Consider the following 16,071-nt stretch of genomic DNA (forward strand, 5'->3'; position numbering starts at 1 on the left):
CTCATTGCATGTGACCTGGTTACTCTCTGCTCGCCCCCTTTGGTACCCTACAGCTATCTCTGTGTGTGACTCATTGGCTACGTCCTGACTATTCTCACTGTCTATGCCCCTTGGTAACTTTGTCTCGCAGTTACTCTGCTAGGAATTGTCTTGCAGCTCCTAGCTCTGTGGAGTTTAGGCCACGCCTCTAGCAGTCACGTGCTTCAGGCCCTGCAGCTCTGAAGTACGCATCTATTCGGTTGCTGCCCGCTCCACAGGTAGCCTTGAGCACTGTTCGCTTTACTCAGGACACGCGCACTGGCTCAGGGAGTAAGTTCAGTGCGGTGTCTTTGACATTATAACTGGCCCACAATTTTTTTTTTTTTTTTTTTTCTCTTTCTCTCTCCTCACTTCTGCAGCATGGACCCAATGTGTGCTTTATCTGAGCAGGTGAAAAGCTTGACTCAGTCACTGCAGAAGCTTAGTTTTGAACACCAATCTCTGGCCCAGTCCCAACGGCGAGTTGAGGACTCAGTTCAGGGGGTGCTTTCCGCAGGCTTCCAGCAGGTGGGGAATAGAGATGTCATTTTAATCCCACCTGAATCCCCGGTTAAATTGCCAGATATATTTTCTGGTAACAAGGATGACTTCAGGGCATTTAAGGAGGGCTGTAAGCTTTTTTTTTTCTTTGAGACCCCGCTCCTCTGGGGATGAGAAACAGAGGGTGGGGGTGGTGATGTCCCTGCTTAGGGGGTCCCCACAAGCCTGGGCGTTCTCGATTTCCTCTTCTGCCCCTGAGAGAATGTCTGTGGATGCATTTTTTGAAGCCTTAGGGCTTATTTATGATGAGCCTGATAGAGTGCGGTTGGCTGAGGACAAAGTAATGAGTGAATGTCAGGGGGGCACTCGGCCGAATGGTTCTGTACTGAATTCAGACATTGGGCAGCGGAGATTTCCTGGTGTGATGCCGCCCTTCGGGGGCTGTTCCACAGAGGCCTGTGTGAACGTCTGAAGGATGCTTTGGCACTTCATCCTCCGCCTGACTCCCTGGAGGATGCCATGGTCCAAGCGGTTCGCATGGATCGCAGGCTGCGGGCTAGAGGCATTATGCAACGGGAATCGCCCTTATTCTTCAGTGGAGATGAGACCCAGACTCTTCCTATGGCTATGGAGGTGAGCGCTGTCACCTGTGAGGGAAAAGAAAGAAGACGCCGCCGGGAAAAGCAGTTGTGCTTCTATTGTGGGAAATCTGGACATTGGAAGAAGGACTGCCCCTCCTGTCCGTCATCCTCCAAGATGGCGGGAAACGACTAGGTCTGGGTAGTAATCGAGGAGGCTACCCAGACCTTCAGGTACAATTTTCCTCATGTGCAAAAATGGTGCTGCAGGTGGAACTGGAACTTGGTTATGGTCCTGTTCAGACTACTGCTTTTATTGACTGCGGTTCGGCTGTGAACCTGATTGATACCAAGGTTATGACTCTTAATAAGATAGGGACAGTCAGGCTTCATGATCCTGTTAAACTTGTGGCAATTGACTCATCTCCTCTAAACCAAGACGGTATCTGTTGCAGGTCTGAACATTTTTCTCTAAAAGTGGGTTCCACTCATGTGGAGAAACTAAGTTGTCTGGTGCTAGATAACTTGCCTGCAGGACTGGTACTGGGGATGCCTTGGCTTCAACGCCATAATCCTACCATTGATTGGGTTACAGGGGAAATCACTCAATGGGGATGCAATAATAAATGTGGTAACCGGGGACATCTTGTTAACGCTGTTAAATCCGTGTCTGTGTTGTCTGTCGATCTGGAAGGTATTCCGGAGTACCTGAAAGATTTCGAAGATGTTTTTTCCGAAAGTGAGGCTGAGGCGCTGCCACCACATAGACCCCATGATTGTGCCATTGATTTAGTACCCGGAGCCAAGCTACCTAAGGCTCGATTGTTCAATTTGTCTGGGCCTGAGCGCCAAGCCATGAAGGAGTACATAGCTGAGAGTCTCTGCAAAGGGCATATCAGGCCTTCTGTGTCACCTGTGGCAGCAGGGTTCTTCTTTGTGAAGAAAAAAGATGGTGGTTTGCGGCCGTGCCTCGACTTTCGGGAACTGAACAAGATAACGGTTAGGAACTCTTACCCGCTTCCCCTCATCCCAGACTTATGTAACCAGTTAGCTGGGGCCCAATGGTTCTCCAAGTTAGATCTGCGGGGGGCCTACAATCTGATAAGGGTTCGGGAAGGGGACGAGTGGAAAACGGCATTCCTCACATCAGAAGGACTCTTTGAGAACCTGGTAATGCTGTTTGGGTTAACTAATGCACCCGCTATTTTCCAAAATTTCATCAATGTTGTGTTTTCTGATCTGATAGGCCGTTTTGTTATTATTTATTTGGATGATATTTTGGTGTATTCCCCGGACAGTCAATCTCACTTGCAACATCTAAAGACAGTTCTCCAGAGACTCAGGGAGAACCAATTGTTCGCCAAATTGGAAAAATGTTCATTTTTTGTACAGGAGCTGTCTTTTTTGGGGTTGATTGTGTCCTGTGAGGGGTTTCGTATGGATCCTAAGAAGGTGCTGGCGATCGCTGACTGGGTTCATCCTCGAGATCTCAAGGGGCTCCAGCGCTTCTTAGGATTTGCGAACTATTACCGGAGATTCATTAAAGGTTTCTCACAAGTGGTGAAACCACTCACGGATCTTACCCAGAAGGGAGCTGATGTAAAAAATTGGTCTGTACTCGCTAAGGAATCCTTCTCAGCGATTAAGAAATGTTTTATGTCTGCCCCGGTGTTGGTGCAACCTGACCCGTCCAAACCATTCATTGTGGAGGTGGATGCTTCTGAAGTGGGGGTGGGGGCTGTGCTGTCCCAGGGTCCGGCCACCCTTACCAATCTCAAACCCTGTGCCTTCTTCTCCAAGAAGTTCTCTTCAGCTGAGAAAAACTATGATGTAGGCAATAGAGAACTTCTTGCGGTCAAGCTGGCGTTTGAGGAATGGAGGCACTTTTTGGAAGGGGCGGCTCACCCTATCACGGTTGTCACGGATCACAAAAATTTGGCATACCTTGAATCTGCTAAGAGGCTTACTCCTAGACAGGCCCGTTGGTCACTTTTTTTTTCACGATTTCAGTTCTCAATTACTTTTCGACCGGGGTCCAAAAATGTTAAAGCGGATGCCCTGTCCAGAAGTTTTGATCCAGTGTCTCCCCCTGAGCCGCCGTCCTCCATTCTTCCCCCAGGGGTGGTAGTGGCGGGGGTCTCAACTGAGTTGGAACAAGAAATCCTAAGGGCTCAGGCCCTAGGTCCGGCAACCAGGCCAAGCGATAAACTGTTTGTTCCAGATTCATTGCGGCCTAGACTTCTGCAGGAGTTTCATGATTCTAGGCTGAGTGCTCATCCAGGTATCACGCCCACTAGAGAGGCAGTAGCCAGGGGTTTTTGGTGGCCTTCGTTAAGGTCCGATGTCAAGGAATTTGTTTCTGCTTGTGGCATATGTGCCCGTTCCAAAAGCTCGCATAACCGACCGGCTGGGGAACTCATACCTTTACCGGTTCCTGATAGGCCATGGACTCATCTTTCCATGGATTTTATTACCGGCCTTCCACCTTCCAGGGGCAATACCGTGATCTGGGTGGTGGTGGATAGGTTTTCTAAACAGGCCCATTTCATTCCCTTGGCAGCATTACCTTCAGCAGAAACGTTGTCAAGATTGTTTGTGCAGCATGTGGTCCGATTGCATGGGGTACCCCTGAATGTTGTGTCTGACAGAGGTGTGCAGTTTGTGGCCAAATTTTGGAGGGCGTTCTGTATGAAATTGGGCATCTCACTCTCCTTCTCGTCGGCATATCACCCGGAGAGTAATGGTCAGACAGAATGCACCAATCAATCCCTGGAGCAAATTCTCAGGTGTCTGACCTCCGCCAGACATGAGGATTGGTGTGATGCTTTACCGTTGGCTGAATTCGCTTTTAACAACCGGGTGAGTCAGTCCACCAACATGTCCCCATTCCTGATTAACTATGGCTTTAATCCGCATTTTGGGGAGTTTTCTCGGGTGGATTCCGGTTGTCCAGGAGCAGAGGGGTCCGTTCAACGGTTAAAAGACCTCTGGGCTGAGGTCCAGCGTAATATCTCTCGAGCCCAGGGGAGATACAAATATTTTACGGACAAAAAGAGAGCCTCGGGAGACATGTTTCAGGTGGGAGAGAAGGTTTGGCTCTCCACGCGTAACATCAACTTAAAGGTACCATCAGTTAAGTTGGGACCAAAGTTCATTGGTCCGTACGAGATTATGGAGATAGTCAACCCTGTGGCATATAGGTTGCGTCTCCCCGCCTCCTTAAAAATATCTAATGTGTTCCATAAGTCTCTGTTGAAACCAGCAGGATCTGTCAAAGAGAACTCTGAGACTGTTGTTCCTCCAGTGCTGGTGGAGGGTCAATTGGAGTATGAGGTCGGACATATTGTGGACTCTCGGCGGGTGCGCTGCTCTTTGCAGTACCTGGTCCACTGGAAGGGATATGGACCAGAAGAGCGCTCATGGGTCCCTGCTCGCTTGGTACATGCAGATCGCCTGGTTCAGGCGTTCCATGCCAAGAACCCGGGGAAGCCTGGGGGTCCGGAGGCCCCCCGTTTAGAGGGGGGTACTGTCATGATCCCAGTGCGGGTTTTTGAGCTTCACACCGGGGGTTAATGTCTGGAGCTCTGTGCAGGTTTTGACCTGCACACTTGGGGTTAATGATTGTGGCCTCTTTCTGGTTCTGGGAGAGCTTCATAAACCCCTGGGTAGCTTCAATCCCTGCCAGGTATACTTTTGCCTTTGGCCTAGTGTGCTGACCCCCGTGTGCCTGTTTGTTGCTATAGCTTGTTTATATGGTTCTGACCCGATTCTGTTTCCCGTTGTGAGTTTGCCTGTTGATTTTGTACTGCGTTATTATCTGTGTATGACTCATTGCATGTGACCTGACCACTCTCTGCTCGCCCCTCTTTTACCTTGCAACTATCTGTGTATGACTCATTGCATGTGACCTGGCTACTCTCTGCTCGCCCCCTTTGGTACCCTACAGCTATCTCTGTGTGTGACTCATTGGCTATGTCCTGACTATTCTCACTGTCTATGCCCCTTGGTAACTTTGTCTCGCAGTTACTCTGCTAGGAATTGTCTTGCAGCTCCTAGCTCTGTGGAGTTTAGGCCACGCCTCTAGCAGTCACGTGCTTCAGGCCCTGCAGCTCTGAAGTACGCATCTATTCGGTTGCTGCCCGCTCCACAGGTAGCCTTGAGCACTGTTCGCTTTACTCAGGACACGCGCACTAGCTCAGGGAGTAAGTTCAGTGCGGTGTCTTTGACAATTTGCTTTGCCTTCATAAAAGTGTTGCCTTTTGTCAGATCTGACCCATGCCTTGGTGGTTACATGAATACAAACCGGATTTTTAGCAGTATAACGGCACAAAGCAAGCTGATAGGGAAGCCAAAAGCAATGATGTCCTTAGCTTTGGCTTTTAATATTACAGGCATATAAAGATACCGCTCATGGCACTCCATCAGATATAGCATATAACCACCTATTGCTACAGTCATTAAAAGGACATTTTATTTTCCAACTGCTAAATATATCCCTCCACTTATTATGTCTTACCAAAATGTGACATAGATGCTAAAATCAGCTGTTGCGCCTATTGATTATCCTAGATGCTCAAATATAAGCCCTGTTGCTTTTCCTTACACAAGACGCTGTAACCATTACCTGTAAAAATAAATGACCTGTGATTTCACACAATGGTGATTTCACACAATGGCGTTGCAGATCCTCTCTCAGAAAAGTGCTACAAATGAGTTGTAAGCAATGCTTCCACAAGTAATTCTAGTCTGAAGCTGCCATAGTTTAACAGCACTTGCATCCTGTTCATATCGGTGATGGAGGAAAGCTGGAAAGCAACACACAATATAGTCAGATTAAAGAAAGGAAATCTGACAGTCAGTGTATAGTACATAATCATAGAGAAGACCTTAGGCGATGCAGGCAGTAAGTTTAAAGGAAACTGTCACTTCGGAAAATGCTATTTGCCTGCAGATATGGGGTTAATAAGCAGGTAAATAGTGTTACAAAGCTGCCTGGCCACCTTATTGAAAATGTGGCTACCGCCACTGCTCACAACACTGCTCACTAAACTTAGCGGTGCCTTTAGGCACGCCCCAGCACTTTGAGTGACAGCTGACGTTGTAACACATCTGTGTTGACCAAGCTGTCAATCAAAGTGCGGGGGGGCTTACAGCCAATGCTCACAATATAGTGAGCACTGGCGGTAGCTGCTCCGTGCACACCCCCATGACTGAAAGTTGGCAGCTGCCAGGTGGAAATATGCTCATTTTCTCCCAGTAGCCTCACTTTCTGTATGGCGGCCGGGCAGCATTGTGACGCTAACTATCTTCTGGTTAACCCTAATATCTGCAGATAAATAGCTTTTTCTGAAGTGTCAGATTCCCTTTACAGAGGTTGTCCTCTTTCAGAAAATCTTGATACCCAAGTGCAGCTTTTTATAAAAAGAACCAAACTAACATTTCTTTACTTACCCTCCCTAGTTCTGCAGCTGATTCCCCGCCACTCTTCGGAGGGTCTAGTATGACTTGCGATGGTAACATCACATTGACAATGCAGTAGCCAATCAGGGAGCTTAGCGACTTTGAGAAGCTAATGCCATAAACTCGGCCCGAAACGCTGAACTCATTGATTGGCTCCAGAGTCGTCAGTGAAGAGCAGCGGCAGAGATTTAGCGCTGGACCCTGAATAAGGCACAATTTTATTTTCGTAACAAACTCCACTGATGGACATAGATTTTCTGGATCAGGACAACCCCTTTAATGAGGCAGGACATTGTGACGGATATCGACAATATGGGGTTTTTGTTATGTTTTGGATTACCCCATGATGGATTATGATAGTATCCTTATAATGACCAGGCAACTTTTTTCCTTTTCGCCTCTTCGTCTTTCAGCAGCCTCTATGAGGTTTTGCTATAAACGAAAGCAAGAAGCAAGAGATGATACGGCTTTTGGGTGGCAAAACACAGAACTTGGAATCTTTTGTAGTAGCACATTGTTTTAGGTAATATATCCTATATGAACTGGTTTGATGTATGATACCTTTAGGCAACGCTCTGCATGAGACCATGGTACCACTAGCTTTTTGGATGGGATAATCAAACCCTTCTTACTACATTACACCTACACTTTAGCAACTAAATATTCTTGGCTTTTTTATGTCTATTTGTATATTGTCCTCTTTAGGATATTCTGTGTCTCTCTTTGGAGCTTTATATTCTGTCATTTTTATCAATATGTAATTTTAGTGGTTTATTTAATAAAAAATTCATTTTGAATCTATATTGCTGGAATCTCTCCATATCCTGGGACAGGCATTAATTTTTTTCCCCAGATTATTTTGTTGCTTGATACAAAATTAATTGTAGAAATTTGTAGTGATATTTTAGAGTGAATACTGTATAAATAATTGTGTAATTTCTATAAGATTTATTTTATGATACATAAAGCGATTTTTGGTTTATTTTTATCCTACATAGTCATCTATTAAAACTCCGTAACGCTTAATACCTGCTAGCTTGTGGTATCTAATGCTAATGGTAAAATGAGACTCCCACACGTTATGTCTGTGCTTCAAATAGAAGAAGACACATACATACAGATATATGTTCTCACTAGAGGAACGGAACATTCAGACCGGAAGAACATTAAGACTCTCAGTGTTCTACGCACAAATGACATTCTGAAGGAAGCAGCAGTTCTACTTGAAATTATGATTCTGGAACTGAGACAGAATCTAATGTATGTCAGACTTTTTATATAAACTCTTTTGACAGCTGCTTTCCAATGGTTTTTTTTTTTTCTGCTTCACATCATCTCACTTATATCATTTTTAACTTCTTTGTATTTGGGGAGCAGTTCACTTGTAGCATTCTATATATCACTGTTTGATGTTAAATGATGTGAAATAAATTCTTTCCTATGACATAACTATTAACAAAAGTACTACATTTTAGCACTTCAGTGGAGCGCTGAATTCTATCCTATGGCTGCACTTCTGCACTTACCCCATAGGTTATTGACATTGTAATGCCTTGGGCCACTTCCCAGTCCTCACTGCCATAAGACCAAGTAGAAATTAGAGCGATGGACGCTGTGCTCCGCACCTTTAACTGACCAATAGAGGTGGGAGAATCAATTCTCAGGACTTCGGTCTATTGGCCAAGTTAGCAAGCTGTGACCACTGGATGGGAGTCCTGCGAATCTCTTTAACTCTTGGCGTTCCAGGTTCTTTTTTTGATTAGTTAGGCTGGTGGGACATCATGTGTGATCATCACAATGAGGCCTCCAGCTCGGGTCAGCAAAATAAAATCTGGGAATGCAGGGAGGTAAGGAGATTTACTGTGCTCCCATCCAGTGGTCGCAGATTACTTATCTTGACAATGCATCGAAATGCTCTCAACTCTAGTGACCGTTCATTTATATATATTTTGCAAAATGTATCTATGTTTCCGATACTTTCCTTCTTTAGGTTGGTATCAGCGTTCCACAGTATAGATGGAAACACCTAATCAGTGTAAAGTTTGGGGTATGTTTACATGCAATGCAAAAAGCTGAAGCTGTAAAGGGTTGAGAAAGGGCCAGAGGTTAACCCATGTGTTAGCCTTAGGATCTACTGTATGTATATAATGATTAAATACATAAATGTTTCAGGCCAGATTACCTATGTTCTTATAAGAAAAGCATTATCATTAAGGTACTGTCACCCTTAGCGATGTACCAGCGATATGACGCGGTCAGGATCGCTGGTACATCGCTAAGTGGTCGCTAGTGAGCTGCCACACATGCAGATCTCACCAGCGACATCGCTGGGGTCGGGGATCGCTACTTACCTCTCACACTAGGCGATCCTGCATCCTCCCGCCCACGTCCACGCTCGTCTCTCCACAGGAAGCGCCGCAGGAAGCTGACGACGAGAAACAGTCCTGGACGTTCTCGCGCAATCAGCGATAACCAGCGAGGGGAGCCAGTCGTAGGTAAGTATCAGACACAGCGATATCGCTAGCAATATCGCTATAACGTCACAAGTTGTAGCGATATTGCTAGCGATATCGCTTAGTGTGACAGTACCTTTAGGATGGAGAAGCATGTCCATGAATTTGGTGAACATCATGAAATACTTATAATTAAGGCACTATACTGTATTTGTTTGAGTGATCGCACAGACTCAAAGCTAAATCGGAGTTGGTGATGACTGACAGCCAACACTTCTCTGTAATAGCTGAATTCAAAAAAACCTCTGATCTGAGCCACGTAGTCCTTTATAATCCGATCGACAATAGCCATTGCAATAACTAAGCAGTCAGATAGTCGATGGAGGCTCCCTCTTTCACTCCAAAACGGTTGGTTGCCGTAAATATTGGAGGTAAAGTAGTAACCTCTGGGTTTGCCATGTGCAGATGCCTATTGCACAATGTGGAGTTATGCAAAAATGTTGTGACTTTTGGAATTTCTATGCTAGTTTCAATCAGCTTCCACAAAATGGCCAGATGCACCAAATTTATTAAAGGGGTTATCCAGGACTATACTGATCTTTTACTATGGACCTAAGCACTAACAGGCAGGTAGTTGCCACGTACTTGGCTATTCTGTCCAGTGCAGATCTCTGTAGCCACAGAGCGGTCACAGACTATCCTTGATGGTGATTCTGTGGCTTCCTTCTACATCACTTCGATAGAGCAACAGCATGTCTTCCGCTCTGCTCTGTTGACAGGGCTTGACTTCCAGTGTCATGCTGATTGTTAGCCAGCTTCCCATTGCCAAAATGCAGGAACTGGTTGTTAGCATGACATTAGCAGTTTTGCCCTGTCAACAGACCAGCCTAGAAGAAGAAGAGCTGCTATGTTGACATGGAGCGGCTGAATTGCCAGCAGGAGTGGTGCTGAATAGAACAGGCAGGTAGTTAGCAACTACCTGGCAGTTATTTTGTTATGAGCCAAAAGACTAATATAGCCCTGGATAAACCCTTTAAGTTGCATGTGTCTGTTAGTGAATTCAACACATCATATATTTGCCCTTCATTTTGACTCTCAGGAGCAAACATATACCCTAGGTGCAACCTGTGCAGCCATTCCGTGGCCCAAGAAATAAGGGGGCCATTGCCACCTTCAGAGCAGATGCAATTGTGCATTGTGATGAGCTTTTGTACTGCAAAAGGCCCACATACCGTTCTTGCACAGGGGCCCTCTTCTGTCTGTGTCTGCCAGTGAAGATGGTCTTAATTAATTGGGACCAAAGTTTCCTAAAAGCTAAAAGGAGTCCCGTGAGCTGTTCAGCAGAACAACCCAATTTTAACACATTTACTGCAAAAAAATCAACTGAAGAGCTTAGAATGAGAAGGGAGAGAAGAAACCCACACCGTAAACTCAGAAAGGCATAAATCTCTGTATTTTTATGGAGAATGGAGTTTTAAAGAAAAAAAATGCCAGATTCTGGAATGACCTTTTTAAATGTTTACCAAAGTCTATGATTAATACTCCAGGAGTTAAAGCAACAATATTTACCCGGCATAGTAAATGATGCATGACCCGTGTATGTGTGCCAGAGATCCAGGATTTGTGATAGTTGATAAGGAAAAATAATGAGCTAGTACGGGCCCTCTGTTTGTGCACAGAGGAATCATTTACTTGTCATCTCTTTGGTAAGTCCTGCATTTTTAGTAAATGACATGCCAGAAGATATTTATCAAAGCAAGAAGTCACTAAACCATACTCTCTAATATTCCACTTTTTGTGTTAGATATTTTGTAACCCAGAGATCTAAACGCATTAAATATGTACATTTTTTTTTAGCTGTGAGTCTGCTTCATGTATCTTTCTGATGAATCTTAAAAGTACATAAGGTCTGTAGGGCAACGTTTCTAAAGTGCAAATGAGGCTCAGAGAAGAATATTGTCTGCAAGACTTTCGAAATTATTTATATTCCTGCCGAACATATTCTTCCATATTTTGTGATTCTAGCAAAGTAACTCTCGATCTCTTCTCATGGAAGGATGTCTGACATTGATAATTACATTACTAATCTGGCATGTTGAATTCTACTTGTCTGAACACTCCTCTTATTGAATTTATTAGCACTTGTCATGTATGAAGGGTGATAAGATCTTCTAAATAAATTGAAGTGTTAACAGCTATTAGCTTTTGATTGCTTACTGCAAAACAGTCCTTTATGTTCTCTGGCAGGGGAATTGCTGTAATTGTTTATTATGTAACATAAATCTTGTATACATGTAAGAATTTGGTGGAATGCTAACTGCTTCACTCTCCAACACTATGACTATAAGCTTAATATGCAAGCTGTATATTACCGTATATCCAATATGTCCCCCCCCCCTAAAAATATTACAACCACCTACCTACATTTTCACACCACACTCATAAGATGTTCGGCAGCTCCCAAAGAACCCAAGGTTCCTCTTGCATCTCTTGAAGACCACAGACACAACTGTATCTCTTGAGTTTAGAAGATCCAATAAGTTTGTTCTCCACTAATAGATTTGACAAGCAAATATTGGCAAAGTTTCTCATGACTTCATTATGATTTTCCGCATCCTCAAATGAATACTATAGACCTCCACAGTTGCCCGACTGTAGAATTATATAGACATAAATCAATGTCATAACCATATTTATTGCAGTTTAAATGGAGAGAAGTGGATCTGGAGAGATTTGAATTAGCCAAATATTGAGTATTTTGTTGAAGAAGTTTGATTTGCACCAAATTTAATCTTTACAAATTGAATGTCTCTTATTATAATCTGGGGTATGGAGAGACCCTAGAGCAAAACAAACGTAAGCCATAGAAAAAGAATAGCAGCTAATAGAATAACCAACTAATACCTCAGTGCTCATCTCTGTTACTCACTAGTCTCTGCTTTTTCTTACTGTTGCATGCTGAATCCCAATGCATCATCATGTTAGGGTGTGACTAGGCCTGGGACATCCCTGTGTACACAAAGTCTAGCCACAGCCAGAATTCCTGTCCTAGAGTGCTACTCTAGAAAAAAGTCCTAGAGTGCGACCTTACAATGCGTTTGCGTAGTGATGCCCCAGGTCTAGCTTAAAGATGTCTGGAGTTTCAGCGTATGGCAGTAGTAAGAAAAGGTACCGAGCATCGCAAGAGGAGAGTAAACAGGGAGATTTCCAGAGAGGTGAGCTATAGACATAAGTGAACCTTTTAAGGTTCAGTTAAACTCTGTGAACTTCCCGATGTTCGCCAAACATTTCATTGAACTTATATGAACCCCACTGAATTCAATGGGAGACAATACCAAACGCTTAGACAACACCTTCAGGGGATACCCAAAAGCTGCCAAAATAGCTCAAATTAGGGGCAGATGCCAGGAAAAGTGGCATCAATTGACCCAGAGTACAAATAATATAATTATGCAGCAAGGATGCATGGGACAGGGCTTGGACCAGCATTTCTAGCTTAAACATCAATTAGTAACAGGTGGATGAATAGCAACTATAGGTCTGGTGCTCTGAGAGCCCGGTCAAAATAAGGCAGCACACATGGAGACCCAACTTGGAGTCCAAACATTTCTAATAATTAGAGGCAGACACTAAGAATAGTTGCATCAATTGACTCACAGTACAAATGTTATAATGGTGCAGTAGTCAGCAGTAAGCCATGCATGAGAGAGGGTCTGTACCAGCATTTACAGCTTTGAAATGAAGTTGAAATTAAGAGGTGGCTGAGGGTGTTGGCTTGCTGTGCTGGGAGCCCTGATAGCTCATGCAACAGCTCCAACTGCTTTTCTGCTCAGCCACAATCAGGTGGCACAAATATCCCCTTTGTAGACTTCTATTATTAGAAACATTTAAGGATAGTAACACAGGTAGTTGATTGAGAGTACATGCAGGCCTGCTGGTCAGGGAGCCCTAATGCTACAGGCACCACACATGAAGGAGATCTAACTTGGATTCCAAATATTTCCAAAAATTAGGGGCAGACAGTCATGTGGGCCATGCATATGAGACAGGGTCTGGGCCAGCATTTACAGCTTTGAAATTAAGTTGAGATTAAGAGGTGGGCGATGGACCAGTGTAGGTCTGCTGTGCTGGGAGCCCTGCCAAATTCAAGCAGCACACATGAAGGAGACCCAACTTGGAGTCAAAACATTTCCAAAAAATAGGGGCAGACACCAGGAAAAGTGGCATCAATTGACCCACAGTCGAAATTTTATAATGGCACAGCATGGATGGATGGGATAGGGCCGGGCCCATCAGTTCTAGCTTGCAAATTGATCAGTAAGAGGTGGATGAGTGACAGGTGTAGGCCTGGTGCTCTGAGACCCCTTCCACTACAGGCAACCCACCAGATGGAGACCCAACTTGGACTCAACACATTTTAAAAAACTATTGGCGTACACCATTAAAGTGGTATCCATTTCCCCAGAGTAGAAATAGTATAATGGGGCTCTGAGACCCCATCAACTACAGGCAACCTACCAGATGGAGACCCAACTTGGAGTCTCCACATTTCTAAAAATTATTGGCACACACCACTAAAATGGCATAAATTTCCCCAGGGTAGAAATAGTATAATGGTTCTCTGAGATGGCTTCGACTACAGGCTACCCACCAGATGGAGACCCAACTTGCAGTCTCCACATGTCAAAAAAGGATCTACAAGACATACTGTTGTGCAACTGTCAAAGGGAGTCGATTAGCCCATCCAGTAACAGAAGTTGTCAGTTGTCTTTGGACAGGACGAGACGGTGTTTGTTCAGTAGAGCTTTCAGTAACATTACCACCTACCCCACTTACACCTAGAACAACAAGCCTATTCCCCCTTCCACTACAACCTCGCTTTTTTACTCTTCGCCACGACAGCACCCACTGGAGGTATCGGATCCGCCCATTTGGAACAGGAAACCCTACAGGAAAGATAAAAGGGGCGGTCCGCCTTTCCTCCTCAGTTTTGGTTTCCTGTTCCAAATGGAGCAGGATCCTGCAGGATCTTACCCGGGCCATGCATCCGCCTGTGCGGTCTCCTTGGGAACGGCAGGGGCTGCGGTCCGGAAGCAGCGTCGGGGGAGATTCCGTTTGACGGCTCCCCCCTCGTCTGGTGGCATAGTGGTAATGACCGGATCCGGGGAGGGCCGCCCGGTCTTACCAGGGAGCGGGCCGGGCCGGTCCGGCATCCGGGGGTTCCCCCCCCAATCGGTGGGGATATAGCGTGGAGGTGAGGCCATGAGCGCGCGAGCCGCGCGTGTGAGTAGCGGTGGCGCGGAAGCCGGCCGGCACCCGACGCTCCTATAACCCGGAAGTAATGGTTGAACTTCCGGGGTATGATGGCGATGACGCGGCGCATGCGCCCTGTGACAGGGCGACTTCCGGGGGCACGACAAGAACAAAGATGAAACAGCGCTGCAGCGCTGCATCGTTGGAACCATGTCGTCCCCCGCAGAGTCGCAAACCCCAGCAGGGGATTCAGCTGGGGGCAACTCCACCAGGGACCGCAGCGCCAGGACAGAGACTGCCCGCAGGAGCGAGGCAGCAGAAACCCGATCCAGACCGTCTCAGCCATCCGACCCGGTATTAAGCTTCACTGGGTGAGTGTGCAAAGTATATACTCTACCTATTAAGCTAACCTCCTCCCTCCCCCCCCCTCTCTCTTTACCTTTGACCTCTCACTTCAGTCAAAGAAAAAAGAAAAAACTAAACATAAAGAATGCGCATTATGTTCAGATCCTCTACCTGACTCCTACCCCAAAAAACTCTGCAAACAATGCATGAAAGAGACCAGGCAGGGGTCGACGATATCTTCCAAAGATATCCGAGCCATAATTAGGGAGGAAATACAAGCCATCAACCGCGCCAGCACTCCCGCAGAGTCCAGTCATAAGAAACAGGTCACTGTTAGTTCAGAGTCAGAGGAAGAACAGGAGTTAAACTCAGGCTCCGCATCCACGTCCTCATCGTCATCCTCGGAGATGGAAGGACGCGCATGTTTTCCACTAGACAGCGTAGATAACCTTGTAAAAGCGGTTAGAAATACTATGGGATGTGAAGAAGAAAGGGGAGCCCAAACCGCGCAGGACATTATGTTTGCGGGATTGGCAGAGAAAAAGAGGAGATCATTTCCGGTGATACCGGCAATTAAGGACCTCATCAAAAGAGAGTGGGAGAAACACGACCAGAGGGGTTTTCTCCCATCAGCTTCAAAACGGAAATACCCGTTCACTGATGAAGATCTATTAAAGTGGACGAAAGTACCAAAGGTGGATGCCGTCATATCCTCCACTTCCAAACAGACCTCGATCCCGGTCGAGGACGCAGGATTGTTAGCAGACCCATTAGACCGAAAGGCTGAATCTTCGCTCAAAAGGTCCTGGGAATCCACCACCGGGGTATTCAAACCCGCAATAGCCAGCACATGTACTGCTAGATCAATGCTGGTATGGCTAGATCAATTAGACCAGCAGATTGAGCAAAGAGTGTCAAGGGAGAAACTGCGTGCAGCCATCCCGTTGATAAGAGGTGCAGCTGCCTTTATGGCAGACGCTTCAGCGGACACCCTAAGACTGGCAGCGAGGTCGGCAGCCCTGGTGAATAACGCCAGACGCGCGCTGTGGATAAAGAGCTGGAAAGGGGATGCACAATCAAAATCCAAAATTAGTGCAACCCCATGCGAGGGTGAGTTCCTCTTTGGAAAAGCCTTAGACGAAATTCTCGCCAAGGCAAAAGAAAGGAAAAAGGCCTTCAGTGATTCTCCCATTCCGTTTTATAGGAAAACCTTTAAAAGACGGCCATTCGGGAGAAGAAGGCAATCGGACAGAACGAACAGATGGGCCACGAAAGACGAAAAGCAGAAGGGTACCATCTTCAGAGGGCCAACATATAGGAGAGATAAAAATTAAGAGTTTAGACCCACCAGTTGGGGGTAGATTAAAATTTTTTTTTACCAAGTGGGAACAAATTACGTTAAACCCATGGATTTTGAACATAATCAAGGAAGGAATAAAGATTGAATTCCTTCGGATCCCCTA

The 16,071-nt window shown here is 45.6% G+C and overlaps 1 protein-coding gene across 4 annotated transcripts in view; it reads left to right on the forward strand.

The window, feature by feature from the left end:
- AFF2 (ALF transcription elongation factor 2) overlaps positions 1-16,071 on the forward strand; it is a 743,921-nt gene that overhangs the window by 610,063 nt on the left and 117,787 nt on the right. The gene's annotated exons all lie outside the window — the stretch shown is intronic.

Source organism: Dendrobates tinctorius, unplaced genomic scaffold (assembly GCF_039654945.1).
Source record: "Dendrobates tinctorius isolate UK_male_01 unplaced genomic scaffold, ASM3965494v1 ptg000133l, whole genome shotgun sequence".
NCBI lineage: Eukaryota > Metazoa > Chordata > Amphibia > Anura > Dendrobatidae > Dendrobates > Dendrobates tinctorius.